This window comes from Stegostoma tigrinum, chromosome 6 (assembly GCF_030684315.1).
Source record: "Stegostoma tigrinum isolate sSteTig4 chromosome 6, sSteTig4.hap1, whole genome shotgun sequence".
Classification (NCBI taxonomy): Eukaryota; Metazoa; Chordata; class Chondrichthyes; order Orectolobiformes; family Stegostomatidae; genus Stegostoma; species Stegostoma tigrinum.
This window is the reverse complement of record NC_081359.1, coordinates 111,811,363-111,824,519: the sequence shown is the minus strand read 5'-3', so window position 1 is coordinate 111,824,519 and position 13,157 is coordinate 111,811,363. Positions and strand designations below refer to the sequence as shown.

Below are 13,157 nucleotides of genomic sequence, written 5' to 3'. Positions count from 1 at the left end.
TTGTGCCTCAGCACCTTCTCAATTCCCCCATTCCCCATCTGTTGTACAGCGCAGAAGCAGACCACTTGATCCAGCTCGTCCACGCCAACCAGATCTCCTAAATTAATCTAGTCCCATTAGTCAGCATTGGGCCCATATCCCTCTGAACCCTTCCTATTCATATACCCATCCAGATGCCTTTTGAATGTTGTAACTGTACCAGCCTCCACCACTTCCTCTGGCAGCTCGCTCCATACACCCTCTGTGGGAAAATGTTGCCCCTCAGGTCCCTTTTATATCTTGCCCCTCTCACCTTAGACCTATGCCCCTCTAGTTTTAGACTCCTCCGCACCCCCCCACCCAGCCCCTGAAGCTGTCACCAACAATCCCCTCAATTCTCACTCATAGTCACTCCAACACAATCACCACTTTCTACTGTCTGGCTGTCTCTGCTCCCTGCCTCAGCTCATCCACTGCAGAAAGCCTCACCCTCGCTCACTCCCCCAACCCATTGTACCCGTTTACTGCAGTGACAGGATCAGTGGTTGATCAGAGATTAGTCCGGGAGCAATGAGTGATCCATCAGGGATTAATCTGGGATTGATGCAGCATTGTTCTGGGATATGGGGGCGGGGGGTGAACCCGCACCCCGCACCCCTCCCGCTGCCTGTGTAAGATGCTGCTGTTGGTTCCCTGCCATTTCCTGTTGGGTGTCAGTAACTGAACTTCCTCTGAGCTGGGGCGGTCACTTCCTCGGCTTCAGTGACGAGAGGGAGAGGCGAGCGGAGGAGATGCCATTCGGTGAGTGTGCCATTGCGCTTGTCGCGGACCGGGGCCGAGGGGCGGCCGAAACTCCCCAAAAGTTTCTTTCCTTGTTCAAAGTTTGAGCGGAGCCGCGGGAGGGAGACCGGGGGCTGGGGGTGTCCCGGGGGTGGGGGTCCTTCTCCCTCACCCCCCACCCCCAGCGCCTTTCCCTGGGAAGGGCAGTGCCTCTGGAACTGGGGTAAATGTGAACTCAAACTCCCACTTCCTCCCCGTCTCTCTATCTCTCCTCTTCTCTCTCCCTCCTCTCTCTCTCTCCTCTTTTCTCTCCTTCCTCTTCTCTCTCTTCTCTCTCTCTCTCTTTTCTCTCTCTCTCTCTTTTCTTCTCTTTTCTCTCTCTCTTTTCTCTCTCTCCTCTCTCCTCTCTCTTGCGCTCTCTCTCCTCTCTCTCTCTCCTCCTCCTCCCTCTCTCTCTCTCTCTCCCCTCCTCTCTCTCTCCTCCTCCTCTCTCTCTCTCCTCCTCCTCTCTCTCTCTCCTCCTCCTCTCTCTCTCTCTCTTCTCCTCTCTCTCTCTCTCTCTTCTCCTCTCTCTCCTCGTCTCTCTCTCTCTCTCTCTCCCTCTCTCCACTCTTCTCTCTTTCCCTCTCTCTCCTCATCTCTCTTTCCCTCTCTCTCCTCATCTCTCTCTCTCTCCTCATCTCTCTTTCTCTCTCCCTCTCTCTCTCCCCTTCTCTCTCTCTCCCCTTCTCTCTCTCCCCCCTTTTTTCTCTCTCTCCCCCCTTTTTTCTCTCTCTCCCCCCTTTTTTCTCTCTCTCCCCCCTTTTCTCTCTCTCTCCCCCCTTTTCTCTCTCTCTCCCCCCTTTTCTCTCTCTCTCCCCCCTTTTCTCTCTCTCCCCCCTTTTCTCTCTCTCTCCCCTTTTCTCTCTCCTTTCTCTCTCTCCTCTCTTGCGCTCTCTCTCCTTCTCTCTCTCTCCTCCTCTCTCTCTCCTCCTCCTCTCTCTCTCTCCTCCTCTCTCTCTCTCTCTCTCTCTCTCTCCTCCTCCTCCTCCTCCTCCTCCTCTCTCTCTCTCTCTCTCTCTCTCTCTCCCTCCCTCTCTCCCCTCTTCTCTCTTTCCCTCTCTCTCCTCATCTCTTTCTCTCTCCCTCTCTCTCGCTCCTCTTCTCTCTCTCTCTCTCTCTCCCCTTCTCTCTCCTCTTTTCTCTCTCTCTCTCCTCTTTTCTCTCTCTTCTTTTCTCTCTCTCTCTCTTTCCCCCTCTCCTCCCGACCCTCTCTCTTCTCCGTGCCCCCCCCCCGACCCACTCTCTTCTCCGCGCCCCCCCCCGACCCACTCTCTTCTCCGCGCCCCCCCCCCCCGACCCACTCTCTTCTCCGCGCCCCCCCCCCCACCGACCCGGTCTCTTCTCCGCGCCCCCCCCCCCCACCGACCCGGTCTCTTCTCCGCGCCCCCCCCCCCCCCCACCGACCCGGTCTCTTCTCCGCGCCCCCCCCCCCCCCCCCCACCGACCCGGTCTCTTCTCCGCGCCCCCCCCCCCCCCCCCCACCGACCCGGTCTCTTCTCCGCGCCCCCCCCCCCACCGACCCGGTCTCTTCTCCGCGCCCCCCCCCCCCCACCGACCCGGTCTCTTCTCCGCGCCCCCCCCCCCCCCACCGACCCGGTCTCTTCTCCGCGCCCCCCCCGCCCGACCCGGTCTCTTCTCCGCCCGTCCCCACTGTCTCTTCCCCCCCGCCCACCGAATCTTCTCCGTTTGCCCCCCCCCCACCGATCTCAGTATTGTTGTAATGTAGAAGGGGACCATTTGGTCCATCATGCCTACGCTCGCTGTGCTAATGAGCATCATCACCCGGTGTCATTCTCCTGACCTCCCTTACACAGTTTCTGTTTAAATACCCTCAATGCCTCTCTCAAATGCACCAACTGAACTTGCCTCCCACACATTTCCAGGCAGTGCACTGGCTGCGTGAAAAAGATTTTCTTACCTTGCATTTACTTTGTTTGCAAAACACTTTAAAATGATGCCCTTTGCTTCTCAATCTATTTAGAAGTGAGGTGGAGGTGCTGGTGTTGGACTGGGGTGGACGAGGTCAGAAATCGCACAACATCAGGATACAGTCCAGGTTTATGTCAAAACACAAGCTTTTAGACCCTCACTACTCCTAACATAAAGAAGGACTGAGGCTCCAAAATCTAGTCTTCAAATAAACCCGTTGGATTATAACCTGTTTAGAAATGGGAATGATTTCTCTCTGTCTGGCTGAATTGTGATTTTTAAAACCCCGATCAGACCTCCTCTCAGCCACCTTCTCTCCACCCAACTTCAATCTATGCTCATCGCTGAAGTTTCTCATGCCTCGAACCATTCTTGTAAATCTCTTCTGCACTCTCTCATCTTTCCTATAATGTGCTGCCCACAGCTGTACAGAATCCTCTCGCTGAGGTCTAACAAGTTTCTTGGACAAATGCAACATCACCTCCTTGCTCTTGTACTCTGTGCCCTTGTGAATGAAGCAAGAATAGATGGGCTTTGCCAATGGCTGTCTGCCTGTGCCATCGTTAATACTTTATGTACTTGAATACCCAGTTTTCTGTTCTCCTGCAGCCCATTTAGAGTACTATTCCTGTTCTTTCTAACGTAGTGCATCACCTCACACTTTTCTGCATTGAACCTCATCTGTCACCTGCCCATTGACAAGTTGGTGCGGTGAATGTCCTTTCAGAGCTCTACACTGTCCTCCTCACAGACTATAATTCTTCCACATTTGTATCATCTATAAACTTTGAAGCTGCACACCAAGACCCAGATCGTTAATGTAAATCAAGAAAAGTAACAGTCCCAGTGCTGACCCCTGGGGAGCTCCATTACAAACTTTGCCCCAGCCCAAAAATTACCCATGACCACCTCTGTCTGCCTGTCTGTCTGGAACGAAAGCAGGAGGAGGCCATTCAGCCCAAAAAGCCTGCTCCACTGTTCATTTGGATCATGGCTGATGGCCTGCCTCAGTACCAGGTTCTCCCACACTACGTCTGACCTGAACCTGAACTGCTCAATGAGTGAGCTTTCACAGGTTTTCTGAGGTAGAGGATTCTAGTCACTCCCAGACAATGAAATCCAGATCCTTTGGAACACCTTACTTCCCAACCTCCTGTTCCTTTAGAAATACTCCGCCTTTTTCAGTTAAAATGAATAATCTCTTGATTATCTACATTATATTTTGTTCTATCCCATGTACTCAGTCCGGAGAAATCCTCTTGAAGCCCCCCTGTACCCTCCTTACATCTCACACTCCCTTCCAGTTTGGGTACATTTGGGAATTTTACAGTAGCTCTTCACATCTGAATATAGATTGAACAATTGTGGATCCATCACTGACCCCCTGATTCCCTAATTCCACAGACTCCAATTTTGTTAATTAGCCTCCTTCAAAAACTTTTGGAAAATTTGAATCCACCATATCCACAGGCTGACACAAACTCAGCCCCTTGTTCCTGCACTGTTATTTAATAAGATCATGTCTGATCGGATTCTAACCTCAAATCCAAATTCCCAACTACTCCCCCAAAATTCCCCCCCTTTGCTTAACAACAATCCATTTCGAATATTGTTGGGTCTCCCATCCAGAATTGGAAAAGTTCAACAGTTTTGCTTCCAATCTCCGACCTTCTCTCGCCTTTACCTGGTCCATCTCGTGAATCTTCCCTTCACTTCTGTGATGTGGAGGTGCCAGCGTTTGACTGGGGTGGATGAGGTCAAAAATCTTACAGCATCCGGATAAAGTCCAACAGGTTTGTTTGAAAATGTGAGCTTTTGGAGTTCAGCCCATTCCTGTCTTTCACGCTGCGCCTGAGGTGGGAGCTGAGTTCTGAAAGCTTGCATTTTCCAATAAACCTGTTTTTACCAACAACAGAAATAAAGTTGCTGGAAAAACTCAGCAGGTCTGGCAGTGTCTCTGAAGGGGAAAAGCAGAGGCAATGTTTCTGGTCCGGTGACCCTTCTTCAGAACTGAACTCCAATTATTGCTTTCCTTGCCTTCACTGTTTCCATTTCCGAGGTTGCGCTGGCCGCCAATATCCAGCATAAACTCACGTCTACCACAGTTACCTTTTTACTGCAGCTCCTCCCTCCCTGCTTCCTGCAAGAATTCCATTCTGTTCTCCCAGTCTCTGTCACATCTGTTCCGATGATACCCTCTTCCACCAGCCTGCCTTGGTGATCTCCCATATCCTCAGTTGAGGATTCTTACCCCCACCCATGTGGCTGACTGCCATGTGTGACCCATCTCCTGCACGCCCCCATCTCAGAACTACAGGGACCCTCATGACCTCACTTCCCACCCCACCGGTCTCAACCTTTGAATCATTCTCCTCCACCGTTTCTGCCATCTCTGGATGACCTCTGTTCCTGGATTTGCCAGTTCACATCCGGCTCTGGCAATAAACCAGAAACGCCACAAGCAAAAGGCTCAATCTCCAACATTTGTCAAACACCATTTTGATGTTCACTCTGCTCAATATTACCATTTGGTTGTAAGTTATGACAGCTTTGCTGTAGGGAATAGAATATGAACATGAACAGAAGATGCTTAGTTCACAGTAAGCAGAGAGTGGGACTAAATAGGTCATTTTCCAGCTGGTAAAATGTAACAAGTGGTGTGCCACAGGGGTCAGTCCTGGGACCTTAATTGCTCAGCATTTATCGAAATGATTTGGATGAAAGGATCGAAGGTATGGGAGCTCACTTTCCTGATGCCAGAAAGATAGGTGGGAAAATGAGTTGGGAAGAGGACATGAGATGCCTACATAGGGATATACATAGCTTCAGTGAGTGAGCAAAAATGTGGCAAATGGAGTATAATGGGAAAGTGTACATGCGACCGTTTTGACAGAAACAATAAAAAGAAGCAGATTAACTAAATGGTGAGAAAGTGCAGAACTCTGAGACAGAGTGGGATCTGGGTGTCCTAGTTCATGAATCACAGAAGGAGAGTGTTAAGGAACGGCAAGTCATCAGGAAACTGAATGGGATGTTATCACTTAGTGTGAGGGGAATGGAATATGAGAGTAAGGAGGTTAGGCTTCAGCTATATAGTGCTCTGGTGAGACCACATCTAGAGTACTGTGTACTCGACTGGTTGCCATAATTACTGAAGGATGTTAATGTATTTATTGCATTGGAAACAGTTCAGAGAAAGATTACAGACTAAGACTATGTTTTCTAGTTTGCCCTGTCTCTGTCTTTCTCACCTTCTCTCAAGCCAGCTGTGTCTGTTTCTGTGTGTGTGTGTGTGTGTGTGTGTGTGTGTGTGTGTTCTCTCCCTCTGTCCTCTGTGTATCTTTCTGTCTCTCTCTGTCATGCTATGTGTGTGTCTTTCTGTTTGTTTGTCTCTGTCTTGCGTACACACTCTCTTGTGTTCTGTCTCTCTCACACACTGTGTGTTCCCTCTCTCTATCATGCACCATCTCTATCCATCTCTCTGTCTCTCTTCTCTCTCTCTCTCTCTCTCTCTCTCTCTCTGCGTGTCTGTCTCTCATATTGGGTTTGTGAGCCAATGTGTGAGTGTTGAGCTGGGTGTGGGTCTCAGAACTCCCTTCCCCATGAGGAGCTGCTCGTTATTTGGAAACACTGGACAGAGACTGAGCCTGCACTGTCTTAGTGCCTATCCACCCAGCAGTGAACACACACACGCGCGCATACACACACGCACACGCACGCACACACACAGGCACACACTTACATTCATAGGTATGCACAGGCACATAATTCATTCAACAGTAGATCCCTCATCACTTTCCCCAGAGTCCTTCAGCAAGTTCAGGGAATCTACATCTGTCTGTGTGTGTGTGTGTGTGTGTGTGTCTGAGTATCAGTATGCCAGCAGTTTACACAATCTCGGTTCTGACCCACTGTATAATGGGCTAACTGTCTGACTCTAAGTACCTTGTAATACTGTCAGACATGGCTCCGGGTTGAATTTTGATTTATAAACACTGCTGTGAAGTACCTTTGCTCTCTTAAAGGCAGTTGATCCACACATTGTTAACTCTAGAAGGAAAAGAGACAGTCAGCATTGCAGAGAATCCACTCCATCTCAGTCTGTGATAGGCTAACTGTGCTCTCTGTCCCAGGGTGCCTCTCAGTGCACAGTAACACTCAGTCAAATGTGGGTGACAGGAAAAGCAGCAATGGCTTTGATAAGGAAACTCATGTTTAAGTAGTTTGGTTAAGTTTTGTGAAGAGGTAACAGAGCGGATCGGTGAGGGCTATGCAGTTGATGTGATATACGTGGAATTCCAGAAGACATTGGATAAAGTGTCACACGACGGACTTGTGTGAGTGATGTTAGAGCTCATGGAATAGAAGGACGCAGCCGTAACGTGGGTATGTGAATAGCGACATGAAACAGAGAGTAATGGTCAGTGGATGCTCCTCGCATCGATCAGTTCCTGGGTCAATCCTCGATCTGCATTAAAAGCTCAGATTTGCAAGTAGCACAGTTTTCATATTTGCAGATGATACGGAATTTGAAAGCATTATATATACTGCAAGGAGAACACTACATGTTGTCAGAGGACGTTGATGTGTGGTCAGAGCAGGCAGGCTGGAGGGAAATGATGTTTAATGGAGGCAAGTATGAGCTCACGCATCTTAGCGTGGCGGGGAGCAAAGGAGGAAGGGGGGGGAGAGAGAGAGAGAGAAAGAGAAAGAGAATAACATATCAGAGAAACAGGACCCAAGCGTAGATCTGCACTAAAGTTAGCAGAACAGATAGTGACTAGTTGAGACTATACAATATAGGAGTAAGCCATTCAGCCCATTGAGTCTGCTGTGCCATGCAATGAGATCCTGGCTGATCTGATAATCCTCAACTCCATTTCTCTGCCTTTGCCCCATAACCCTTGATTCCCATACTGACTAAAAATTTGTCTCTCTCAGCCTTCTATATACTCAATGACCGAACCTTGACAGCCCTCTGAGATTAAGAATTTCACAGATTTGTGACCCTCAGAGAGAAGGAATTCCTCCTCCTCCTCTCTCTTTAAGGGGTAACCCATTATTCAGAGATTACACCCTCTGGTCCCACAAGGGGAAGCAATCTTTCCGCATCTCCCCTGTTGAGTCTCCTAAGATTCTTGTATGTTTCAAAAAGAATACTCTCATTTTTCTACATTCCAATAAATACAGGCCCAACTTAGTTAATCGTGTTCCATTGTGGGGGCTGAGTCTTTTGGAACTCCCTTTCTGAAAAGGTGGTTGATGCAAAATCTTTATATATTTAGAAAATAGAAAGAGTGAGAGATTCTTGATGATCAAAGGGTTGGAAGATTATTGGGATATGCAGGAATGTAGATTGAGGTTAAGACCAGATCAGCCGTGATCTTATTGAATGGTGGAGCAGTCTCAAAGGGCCGAGTAGCCTCTTGTTTCTTGTTCATGAGTTTGGAACCTTGTCATTAGACAATGCAGTCCCTCCATCACCGGGATCTGCCTCCAATGACAGTTTGTCTTTCGTTAGAAACAGGGACAACAGCTGTTTAATTTGCTTTCCTGATTGCCCCCTGAAATTTGGATGCTATCTTGTTGTGGTACGTGGTAAGGATTTCTAAATCCCTCTGTGCTGTAACTTTCTGCATCTCTCTTCATGTAAATAATAGTCTACTCCTCTAGTCTTCCTACCAAAATGCATAATCTCACATTTTCTCACATCATATTCCACCTGCCAAGTTTTTGCCCACTTGCTTAGCCCTGCCTATAGACCTCTGCAGAGTCTGTGTCATGCTCATGTCTTGCCTCCTCACCTGTCTGTGTCATTCACGCCAGGGGCTCTTATATTAAGCAGCTTAATGTGTGGTGTCTTACCAAAAACCTTCTGAAAATCAAAAGGAATTACATCTACTGCTTTCCCCTTTGCCTATCTTGCACGTTACCTCCGCAAAGAGTAGGCTCTGATGGATTGAAAATTGTTGCTGGGAGGGCTGACGGTGGAGAGGCCAATGGTAAACAAATGGGTGAACTACAAAAATTGTTGATTCTTGTGTGGGTCAAGATTGCAAGCAGAACGCTGGCCGATGCAGGCAACGTTGGAGCTACATTACGTGGTATAACATGCAAAAAACAGGCAGACGGATTGGCGAGAAAATAGCAGTAAACTTGAGGATTGGAAATAGTTTAGAGGTCAGTAAAGGAGGACCAAGGGATTGATTTAAGAAGGGAAAAACAGAGAATGAGTGTATCTTGCAAGGAACATAAGAACTGACTTAAAATTTTCTTTAGTTTTGTAAAGAGAAAGATTAGTGGGTCTCACAATCAGAAATGGGGGAATTTATAATGGGTAGCAGAGAATTGGCTGACAAACTAAATTCACGCTTCACTGTGTCTTCAAAAAGGAGGACTCAAATAACACAGGGTTTACTGAGAGGGAGGAACTGAAGGAAATCAGTATTAGGAGGGAAATGTTGGGGAAATTAATGGGATTGAAGGCCAATAAATCCCCAGTTCTTGATCATCTACATCCGAGAGTACTTAAGGAAGTGGCCCGAGAAAAACTGGGTGCATTGGTGTCATCTTCCAAAATTCTTTAGACGCTGGAACATTTCCCACAGATTGGGGGGTAGTTGACATAACCCTACTACCCAAAAAGGGAGGCAGAGAGAAAATAGGGAATTATAGACCAGTCACTCGGATGTTGGTATCGAGGAAGATGCTAACACCTACTGTAAAGAATTTATGGCAAGCCTTTAGGAAACGGTGGTGGAATCAGCCAGTCAGCATGGACTTACGAAGGGAAATCGCAATTGACAAATCTGCTGGAATTCTTCAAGGATTTAACCAGTGGAGTTGATGAGGTGGAGCCAGTGGATGTGGTTTATTTGGCCTTTCAGAAGGCTTTCAGCATAGTCCCACATAAGAGATTAATGTGTCAAATTAAAGTGTATGGGATTGGTGACGAGATGGTTAGAGAACTGGTTGGCAGACAGGAAGCAAACAGCAAGAATAAATGGGTCTATTTCTGAATTGTAAGCAGTGACGAGTGGGGTACCACATGGATCAGTGTTATTCACAATATACGATAATGATTTAATTGAGTGAAAAGGATGCAGGGATGTTACAGTGTAACTTGGACAGGCTGAGTAGACGATGACAGAAGCTGTATATTGTGAGTAAATGTGTGATAATCCATTTTGCCGGCAGGAAGGCAGATTATTATTTGAATGACTGTAAACTGAGCGAGGGGAATCTGCAACAAGACCTGGGTGTCCTCGCACACCCGTCACTGAAAGTAAGCTCACACGTGCAGCAGGCAGTAAAGAAGGCAAACTGAATGTAAACTTTCATAATGAGAGGATTCAAGTATAAGAACAAGGATGTCTTGCTGAAATTATGCAGGGAATTAGTGAGACCGCACCTGGAAATAACGTATGCAGGTTTGATCTCTTTATCTGAGGAAGGATATTCTTGCTATAGAGGGAGTACAGAGAAAGTTTGCCAAACTAATTAAAAACCAAAAGAACAGCAGATGCTGTAAACCAGGAACAAAAACAGAAGTTGTTTGAAAAACTCAGCAGGTCTGGCAGCATCTGCGAAGAAAAAAAATCAGAGTTAATGTTTCAAGTCTGTCTGTCTTAAATTACTTTATTTCTGAGGGAAGGTCACCAGACCTGCTGAGCATTTCCAGCAAATTCTGTTATTTTTACCAAACAAATGTATGAGGAGAGATTAAGTCAGTTAGGACTATATTCACTGGAGTTCAGAAGAATGAGGAGGGATTATATCGAAACTTATAAAATTCCAACGGGACTAGACAGCATGGATGTACCCATCGGTGGGGAAGAACAGAACCAGAGGTCACAGTCTCGGCATATTGGGTAAGCTATTTAGCACTGAGATGAGGAGAAATGTCTTCACCCAGAGAGTGGGGAGCCTGTGGAATTCTCTGCCACAGAAGGAAATCAAGGCCAGTGATTTATTCACACACCAGGCCAGCAAATTCACGAAGACCAGAATGGCCTCCTCCTGTGCTGTAAGCCTTTTGTCATTCTACCTCCCATAGAGAAGCTCCGTTGATGTTTGTGATGTGGCCTGTCTCTTTAAGGGATCTGGTTAACCGCTCAGTTGGTTGTTTAAATGCCATGACGAAGCTGAGGTAAGGGACTGCACTCAGCTTCAGGAGGTAGCCTGTACTGAGGGCAACCGCTCAACTAAAGGCTGAGTGCAGGATGAATGGGTCTGTATGCAACACCAGTTACAACTCTGAGCTGCACACAGGCCTCTGACATTGAGGGTCGTATTTGATTTCAACACCATCACATCATCCAGCAGAGGTTCGTAAACGCAGCGCCGCGCAGTCGGAGGGTGGAGGCTGAGGGGGCGCCGCGCAGTCAGAGGGTCGGCACTGAGGGGGCGCCGCGCAGTCGGAGGGTCAGTGCTGAGGGAGCACTGCGCAGTCGGAGGGTCAGTGCTGAGGGGGCATGTGCCGTCGGTGTTAAAAATCCCATGGAAATTTTGACCATAGCATGGTCGAATTTAGTATTCCATGTGAGAGGGAGGAAGTTGGGTTGGAAACAGCCATGCTAAACTTAAACAAAGATAATTACAAAGGACTGAGAGCAGAACTGGCTGGCGTGTACTGGGGAAGGAATTTAACAGCAGACAGTAAGGAACAATGGTAGTTGTTTAAGAAAAAATTTCATGAATCACAACAAATATATATCCCAGTGAGGAAGAACAATTCTCAAAATGGGATACGTCAACCATGGCTAACCAGGGAAGTTAGGGATAGCAAAAAATTGTATGCATTTTCTTTCAATGTGGCAAAGATTAATGACCAGGTAGAGGCCTGGGAAAGGTTTAATAACCAACAAAAGGTGACAAAAAAAATCAAGATGGACAAGATAGACTTTGAGGGTAAACTTGCAAGTAATATCAATACAGACAGTAAGAGCTTCTTTAAATTTATGGAAGGGAAGAGACGGGCCAAAGTCAACATCGGCCCCTCAGAATGAGACTGTGGCGAGATAACGTGAATGAGGAGGTGAATAAATATTTTGTGTCAGTTTGCAGTGGAAGATACTAGTAGCATTTGTAAATTATGAAATAGTCAAGGGGCAAGAGGGAGAGGAAAGAAATACAGTAGCTGTCACTGAAGAAAATCTCTCAGGGAACTAACTGGGCTAAAGGCTGATAGGTCTCCTGAACCTGATGGGATGCGCCCTGGAATATTAAAGGCTGATAGGTCCCCTGAACCTGATGGGATGCATCCTAGAATATTAAAGGCTGATAGGCCCCCTGAACCTGATGGGATGTGCCCTGGAATATTAAAGGCTGATAGATCCCCTGGACCTGATGGGATGCGCCCTAGAATATTAAAGGCTGATAGGCCCCCTGGGATATTAAAGGCTGATAGGTCCCCTGGACCTGGAATATTAAAGGAAGGATTTGCAGAGACAGTGGATGCACTGGCAATAATGTTCCAGGAACCCTTAGATTCTGGAAAGTTCCCATCGATTGGAAAATAACCAATGTAACACTTTTATTTGAAAAAAGGAGACAGGAAACAAAATAGGCCAGTTAGCTTAACATCTGTTTTTGGGAAAACGTTAGCGTCTGTTCTAAAGTATTTAGAAATACGTAATATGAGCCCCACATGATGGGCTGAATGGTCTACTTCTGCTCCTACATGATATGGTCCTGTATCTGACACCTCTGAAAACACGTGATGTTGGTCTTTTCATGTTGCTGTTAATGGGGTCTCGCTGTGCTAAAAAAAGGGCTGCCATGTTTCTGACCTGATGGTGGTGACCATTAAGTAATTTGGGGGTCCTGAGGGGGTTCTAAGAGCTGCAAGAGAAAGGTGTGACTGTGGTTTTGTTTATGTTTAGTGGTGTCGCTTGGTGTTTAACTGCGCTGAGCGCTTGTTTGATGAGGGGTCAGATCTTATCCAGACTTGCAGGTTCTGTGGTCAGATCTCTCAGTCTGAGAGAAAGTGTCGATCACAGCCGCGTCTTGTTGCCATGGATACCCTGCACAGTTGGGCCGAGGACAGTGTTAGTGAGTGAACAGGATTAAAATTCAGAATCATTCTTAGCCCTAACTTGTGGAAGCTGATGACTGTGTTTCACTGAGCGACAGTTCACATCCATTCCACCGGGATAGAATCACACTGATGCCCAGGTGGCCATTCTGCCTTTGTAACTGTGCTGGCTCTCTGAATGAATAGCTCACCTTCTGCCATTCGCCTCCTTTCTCCCATTTGAAAGCCTCTATTGATGTTGCCTCCCCCAGACTCCCAAGCAACACATTCCTGATCCTAGAGATAATGGGAACTGCAGATGCTGGAGAATCCAAGATAACAAGTAGAGCTGGATGAACACAGCAGGCCAAGCAGCATCAGAGGAGCACACAAGCTGACATTTTGGGCCCAG

At 47.3% G+C, this 13,157-nt stretch overlaps 1 protein-coding gene across 1 annotated transcript in view; it reads left to right on the top strand.

Annotated features, from left to right (window-relative positions):
* Positions 1–613: 613 nt before the first annotated feature.
* The window catches only part of LOC125453460 (rho-related GTP-binding protein RhoG-like), a 28,757-nt gene continuing 16,213 nt past the window's right edge, over positions 614–13,157 (top strand). Inside the window, exon 1 of the mRNA XM_048533098.2 lies at positions 614–780. The gene's annotated coding sequence lies outside the window, so the exon portion shown is untranslated. The remainder of the gene's footprint in view (positions 781–13,157) is intronic.